Source organism: Schistocerca gregaria, chromosome 1, assembly GCF_023897955.1.
Source record: "Schistocerca gregaria isolate iqSchGreg1 chromosome 1, iqSchGreg1.2, whole genome shotgun sequence".
In the NCBI taxonomy this organism is placed as follows: domain Eukaryota; kingdom Metazoa; phylum Arthropoda; class Insecta; order Orthoptera; family Acrididae; genus Schistocerca; species Schistocerca gregaria.
In genome coordinates this window covers 202737765-202745378 of record NC_064920.1, presented here as the reverse complement: position 1 = coordinate 202745378, position 7614 = coordinate 202737765, and the positions used below count along the sequence as shown (strand labels likewise).

At 44.2% G+C, this 7614-nt stretch overlaps 1 protein-coding gene across 1 annotated transcript in view; it reads left to right on the top strand.

The window, feature by feature from the left end:
- The first annotated feature begins 1034 nt into the window (after positions 1–1034).
- The window catches only part of LOC126336788 (putative phospholipase B-like lamina ancestor), a 125737-nt gene continuing 119157 nt past the window's right edge, over positions 1035–7614 (top strand). The window contains exon 1 of the mRNA XM_050000822.1: positions 1035–1198. The gene's annotated coding sequence lies outside the window, so the exon portion shown is untranslated. The remainder of the gene's footprint in view (positions 1199–7614) is intronic.

Here is a 7614-nt window from a genome sequence, read left to right as displayed (position 1 = left end):
TAGGCGCTACAGTCTGGAACCGAGCGATCGCTATGGTATTAGGTTCGAATCCTGCCTTGGGCATGGATGTGTGTGATGTCCTTAGGTTAGTTAGGTTTAAGTAGTGCTAAGTTCTAGGGGACTGATGACCTCAGAAGTTGAGTCCCATAGTGCTCAGAGCCATTTCAACAATTTTTTTTAGTACATTAGAACAACAGAAATCATTTAATGATTGCTGTCGTATAAGGGGCAACATAGCTATTAAATAATAGTAACGAGATTACGAGAGCAGTCACTTTCGGTGATACGTAAAATAACGTTAAACTTTGTAAATTATCAGGACACAAAATGAAGTTGATAACCACTGTGGGACTTCCTTCCGTTTGCGTTTGAAACTCTCGGAGGAGGAGGGTGGGTGGGGGCAGCAAGGGGAGCCGCGATTTGTTTTGCCGGCCCTGGCCTCTGACAGGTTTAGTGTGCCATTGCTCGTACGAAACCACACGGTAGGAAACCCCACGGCCCACGACACCGTTTGATGTGTCCCCTTTTTTCTTTCTTTGTCCTCCTTTTTGAAGCTGTTTGTCCTCCTTTTTAAACAGTTCTATCTGGTCACCCAAATGGTGACCATTTCGAACACCTACAGTGATACCATTAAGGTAGACTTCAAGCTACACTTTCACCATAAATGAGACAACTCCGCCAATTAGTTTGCAAGTTACGGACATTTAAACGGTGGATACGTTTTTTTGGTCCCCTCTGTGTTTGGCTGGACACGGCCGTAAAAATGTCCGGCTAAAGTCGTTCGCCTGGCAACCCTACTTGCGTTGCCATTCTGAGCTCCTGGCCTACCACACAGTCGAGACGAAACGCACCTTTTTTTTACGCTGCCCTTGTCGGTCAGAGTCACTTCTGAGAAACGAGACGGAAGGGACCACGTGCCAGAGTGGGTGTGCGGCGTCCAGACGAGTGGAACGGCCGCCTACCCCCACCCCGCCGCCCCAGACGATCACGTGACGGGCATTCCGGCTGGGCCGCCTCGCGTGCGCGCCTGCGCTGGGCGCCCATTCCGCCAGCGGACAGCCAGCAGCACGCACCAGCGAGCCACCGGGCTTGGGACTAATCGGAGCGGTTTCAAGTCCTCGACAGTCGCGACCGTGAGGAATGTAGTCGCCGGTACCACGACAGCGCAGCGCCTGTACACTACGACCTCGATGACAAGGTGAGCCTAGGCTGCTGGCCGCCCGATCCGATTTGATCACGCCTGCTCTGCTCCCAAACTCTTAGCTCTGCCCGTTGCCGGTCCCTCAGAGTACAAGCACGGGAAAAAAGTATCCGGCCAGACATCCCAAGACACTGTCTCCAGCTATACGCCGTAAACCGTGTGGCAGAGGGTACTTCATTAATTACTATCTGAGGGTTCAAGCATAGAGCACGGCAAGAAGACTGCATTTATTACTGTATGCCTGCTGTATACCTAACTGTTTGATCTCGTAGGGAGCTGAAGAATTTTTGTGGTTCCTGCCCTTTAAGTCGTTTCTTGAAAATTTCTAAGCGAATCATCACGCGATATACTGAGAGAAACAATCATATACAACCGCTCGCTCACCGGTAGATCTGTACCTAGAGATTGGAAAATTGCGCAGGTCGCACCAGTGTTTAAGAAGGGTAGTAGGAGTAATCCATCGAACTACAGACCTATATCATTGACGTCGTTTTGCAGTAGGGTTTTGGAGCATATACTGTATTCAATCATTATGAATCACCTCGAAGGGAACGATCTATTGATACGTAATCAGGATGGTTCCAGAAAGCATCGTTCTTGTGCAACGCACGAAGTAATGGCCGCTATAAACAGGGGATCTCAAGTTGATTCCGTATTTCTAGATTTCCGGAAAGCTTTTGACACCGTTCCTCACAATCGACTTCTAATCAAGCTGTGGGCCTATGGGGTATCGTCTCAGTTGTGCGAGTGTATTCGTGATTTCCTGTCAGGAACGTCGCAGTTCGTAGTAATAGACGGCAAATCATCGAGTAAAACTGAAGCGATATCAGGTGTTCCCCAGGGAAGCATCCTGGGACTTCTGCTGTTCCTGATCTATATAAATGACCTGGATGACAATCTGAGCAGTTCTCTTAGGTTGTTCGCAGATGATGCTGTAATTTACCGTCTAGTAAGGTCATCCGAAGACCAGTATCAGTTGCAAAGAGATTTAGAAAAGATTGCTGTATGGTGTGGTAGGTGGCAGTTAACGCTAAATAACGAAAAGTGTGAGGTGATCCACATGAGTTCCAAAAGAAATCCGTTGGAATTCGATTACTCGATAAATAGTACAATTCTCAAGGCTGTCAATTCAACTAAGTACCTGTGTGTTAAAATTACGAACTACTTGAGTTGGAAAGACCACATAGATAATATTGTGAGGAAGGCGAGCCAAGTTTCATTGGCAGGACACTTAGAAGATGCAACAAGTCCACTAAAGAGACAGCTTACACTACACTCGTTCATCCTCTGTTAGAATATTGCTGCGCGGTGTGGGATCCTTACCAGGAGGGATTGACGGAGGACATCGAAAGGGTGCAAAAAGGGCATCTCGTTTTGTATTATCACGTATTAGGGGAGAGGGTGTGGCAGATATGATACGCGAGTTGGGATGGAAGCCATTAAAGAAAAGACGTTTTTCGTCGTGGCGACATCTATTTACGAAATTACAGTCACCAAGTTTCTCTTCCGAATGCGAAAATATTTTGTTGAGCCCAACCTAAATAGGTAGGAATGATCATCAAAATAAAATAAGAGAAATCAGAGCTCGAACAGAAAGGTTTAGGTGTTCGGGTGTGGAATGGTAGAGAGATATTATGATTGTGGTTCGATGAACCCTCTGCCAAGCACTTAAATGTGAATTGCAGAGTAGTTATGTAGATGTAAGATTTGTCGACATTACTGTTGCGCTCTCTCGCCAGTCAAGCGAGCATTTGGCCATTTAGTACTCCGTTCTTTGTATACTGTCCATGTTACCCGTAAAGTCGGCTTGATATGGGTCCCACGGGATGGTCAAGAGCTTTGTATGCAACCTCATTTGTAGCATACAAACTGCTGCTTTTCATTCTACCAATGAATAGTAACCGACCATTTGGTTTACCTACGTAGAAATGAGATTGTATGGCTCCAAGCACTATGGTACTTAACATCTGAGCTCATCAGTCCCCTAGACTTAGAACTACTTAAACCTAGCTAACCTAATTATCTGACACACATCCATGCCCGAGGTAGGATTCGAACCTGCGACCGCAGCAACAGCGCGGTTCCGGACTTAAGCTTCTAGAACCGCTCGGCCACAGCGGCCGGCTGAGATTGTATGGTCACTCCATTTCATGCCTCCACAAACTGTTGCTCCCAAATATTTGCGTGGCACTCCCGATTCTAGTTGTGACTCAATCTTGTACTTAAAGGACACCATGGTTCTACTTTTCGTGAAGTCCATAACGTATTTTTCCTGCACTGAGAACAAGTTTCTGGCCTTGACATCAGTGTGACAGTTTGTCGAGATGCAACTGGATGTTACTCTAGTTCTTACTGGATAGAATTTCGTCACTGATAACTGCATCATCTGGGACAACCCGATATTACAGCTAATAATAAACAATAAGTTATTAGTGTGCAGCATGAACAGTAAAGGTACCGTCTCATTCGCCACCAGGCGCTCCTTAGCTGTTTATAGACGTTTCTGCTTTCTTGTCAGCGGACCACTAAAGGAGATTAGATTGCTTCGAGTCCCTTTTGACACTGCTGAACCGTTATTCTTACCAGAAAGTTTGGTAGTAACTTCCCCAAACTGAAATTATATAAAGCTCAAATGGTTCAAATGGCTCTGAGCACAATGGGACCTAACTGCTGTGGTCATCAGTCCCCTAGAACTTAGAACTACTTAAACCTAACTAACCTAAGGACATCACACACATCCATGCCCGAGGCAGGATTCGAACCTGCGACCGTAGCAGTCGCACGGTTCCGGACTGCACGCCTAGAACCGCGAAGCCACCGCGGCCGGCTATAAAGCTCAAAATTACTTTTATTCACCCATACCTTGAAATCATTGTTAAGCGCATGACTAGAGTAAATTTTGTTGTGCATTGTATTATTGTAACATCTCATAAAATACCAGTGACGAATGACGTAATTTCGCTAGAAGTACTCCTCATGTAGTCTACGGCTCACAAACTTCACACGATGGATGTGTACGGAGTTATGTGCTACTCCTAGGTTTTCCTTTAGAATTGAACGCTGGTGAGAAGCGTCTGTCTGGTCAACACGTATCATTCTAGTGCCCGTCAGTAGATTTATTAGTTTCATTTTTTTTCTTTTACACTGCACCGAATGGGAAATATGTCGCATTCGCGCAAGCTGTTTTTTTAAATTCTGGATTTATCCACCAGTGCTTCAACTAGACACATTCTGAATAAGGACAGACTGGGACTAGACGCTCCGTCGAAAACATAGTCAATGGAGAGCGACTGCAGCCTTGGAATGGGCAAGGACTCAAGGGGATCGGTTGTGTACTTTTTAGAGGCATCTGTCCCGCATTTTTATTAAGCTGTTTAGGAAAACCACAGATGAATCTTAACTGGGATGGCAGGACGTGGGTTCGATCCTGACTGGGTGGCCAATGTCTTCATCACGTCGCTCACTCAGTACCCTGGAACAGTGGCTGCTGTAGGGCGTTTTGTGCGCTTCAGATGCCCATCTCAACCCTTTCCAGATTCTTTAGCACTCACAAAAAAGCTGACTGCAGCGTTTCTTATGATTTCGTAATATGTGCCAACTATGCAATACTGACACGTCCACATAATACTGCTGAGGCTATGATAACATTTTCTTTTTTTTTCATACTAGTGTCTAGGTTTTGAAGACAAGTACTTGTCCGGACATACTGTGCCAAATGCGGAAGGAAATACATAGCTAAAATCTGCCTAGCGTTATCAGTTGTTTCCCAGCCACGTGATGTCCCCAATGCAAAATACAACGAAACACGTTTCCTGTACCGATATGTGTACTTATCTGGAACAGTGGAAGGTCAGTAACTTATGGTGAAGCATTGTTCGCCAAGTGCGAATATATTCTTTTTTTCTGTCTTCTGACTGTTTTTGTCGGTCCCGCCACACTTCTCTTTGCTGTGTGCATCGCTTCATCTCAGAGCAGCACTTTCAGCATCTACAATCATTTCTTCTATATGTCACAATCTCTGTCTTCCCATACAATTTTTGCCCACTACGACGGCCTCTATTACAATGGTTTTTCTTCGTCCTATCATTTTGTCCGTTCCTCTCGTTAGTGTTCCCCATATAATCTTTCGTCACCGGTTCTGCAGAGAATGTCATCTGTAATCTTATCAGTTCACTTAATTTTTATGAGTCCCACAACGAACCATCTCATAAGCTTCTATTCCATTATTTTTCGTTTTGCCACACTCATTCCCATACAATGCTACGCTCTAAACGTTCATTATCATAAATATTTTCCTCCTATTAAGACATGTGTTTGATACTAGCTCACTTCTTTTGACAATGTCCGTGCTAGTCTGCTTCTGATGTAATCCTTGTTTAACCCTTCATCCGTTATTTTGCTTCCAAGGTGACGGAATTCGTTGACTTTGGCTACGGCCTAATCCCCAATATTGATGTTAAGTTTGTCGAAAATCACTTTTTGTTGCCTTCTAGTCAACTGATCCTCCAATGCTTCCTCAGTTTAGCTGCGAATAGTAATGTTATAAGAAAATCTTGTCATTGGTATGCCTTGGCCCTGCATTTTAATCCAGTTTCTGAATCGTCTGTTCATTTTCCTCGCTTTCACTTCAGTGTACAGGTTGAGCAGCAAAGAAAGACTCCATCGCTGCACCCCTTTGGCATCTGAACTCTTCTCTGGTGATTTTCAGTTAATGTTGTTTACTTTTTCCTGTCGGAGATGATGTAAATTACCTGTACCTATTTGTCTACTGAGGGAAATACATGGCTGAAGTCCATCTCGCGTTATCCAGTGTTTACCACGCCTCGACCTGTTCCTTCAGCGTGATGGAAGGAGACACTTTTTCCTGTGCTGTTTGTTCTTATCTGAAAGAGAGGGATGTCAATAATTTAACTAAAATGTTAACTGAAGGTCTATCCATGTGCTTCTTACAAGGTAATAGTTACAGAATTTACGAAATTAGTAGTATGATTCCATAACAGTAGTAGAATTCTCTATACGCGTGCACTATGGTGTGTATGTCCATTCACTTTGGAGTCACTCCAAAAGCCGAAGGCTTTATTCGTTTCGGTTGTTCTCCGTCCTGCTGTAATGGCATGTGTCCTCGTACTGCACGAATCGGCTCATTCCTACATCTACATGGTTACTCTGCAATTCACACTTAAGTGCCTGGCAGAGGGTTCGTCGAACCGCTTTCATACTACATCTCTACCATTCCACTCTCGAATGGCGCGTGGGAAAAAGGAACACCTAAAGCTTTCCGTTCGAGCTCTGATTTCTCTTATTTTAGTATGATGATCATTTCTCCCTACATAGGTGGGTGTCAACAAAATATTTTCGCATTCGGAAGAGAAAGTTGGTGATCGAAATTTCGTAAATTCATCTCGCCGCAAAGAAGACCGCCTTTGTTTCAGTGACTGCCACCCCAACTCGCGTATCATATCACTGACACTCACACCCCTATTGCGTGATAACACGAAACGAGCTTGCCTTTCTTTGCTCTTTTTCGATGTCCTCCGTCAATCCTACCTGGTAAGGATCCCATACTGCCCAGCAATATTCCAGCAGAGGACGGACAAGTGTAATGTAGGCTGTCTCTTTAGTGGTTTTTGTCGCGTCTTCTAAGTGTTCTGCCAACAAAGCGCAGTCTTTTTTTCGCCTTCCTCACAATATTATCTATGTGGTGTTTTCAATTTAAGTTGCTCGTAATTCCTAGGTATTTAGTCGAATTGACAGCCCTTAGATTTGTGCGATTTATCGTATACGCAAAATTTATCGGAATTCTTTTAGTACCCATGTGGATGACTTCGCACTTTTCTTTGTTTAGTGCCAATTGCCACTTTTCGCACCATACAGAAATTCTCTGTAGATCATTTTGTAATTGGAATTGATCGCCTGATGATTTTACTAGACGGTAAATTACAGCGTCATCTGCAAACAATGTAAGGGGGCTGCTCAGATTATCACTTAGATCATTTATGTAAATCAGAAACAGCAGAGGGCCTATGACACGGAACGCCAGATATCACTTCTGTCCTACTCGATGATTTACCGTCTATCTCTGAGAGGAAATCACGAATCCAGTCACACAACTGAGACGATACTCCATATGCACCCAATTCGATTAATAGTCGCTTGTGAGGAACGGTATCAAAAGCCTGGAAATCTAGGAATATGGAATCGATTTGAGATCCCTTAGGCCACAGCACTCATTACTTCATGGGAATAAAGAGCTAGCTGTGTTGCACAAGAACGATATTTTCTGACCCGTGTTGGTTATGTATAAGTAAGTCATTCTCTACAAGTTGATTCATAATGTTGGAGTACATTATATGCTCCATAATCCTACTGCAAATTGAGGTCAGTGATATGGGTCTGTAATTCAATGGGTTACT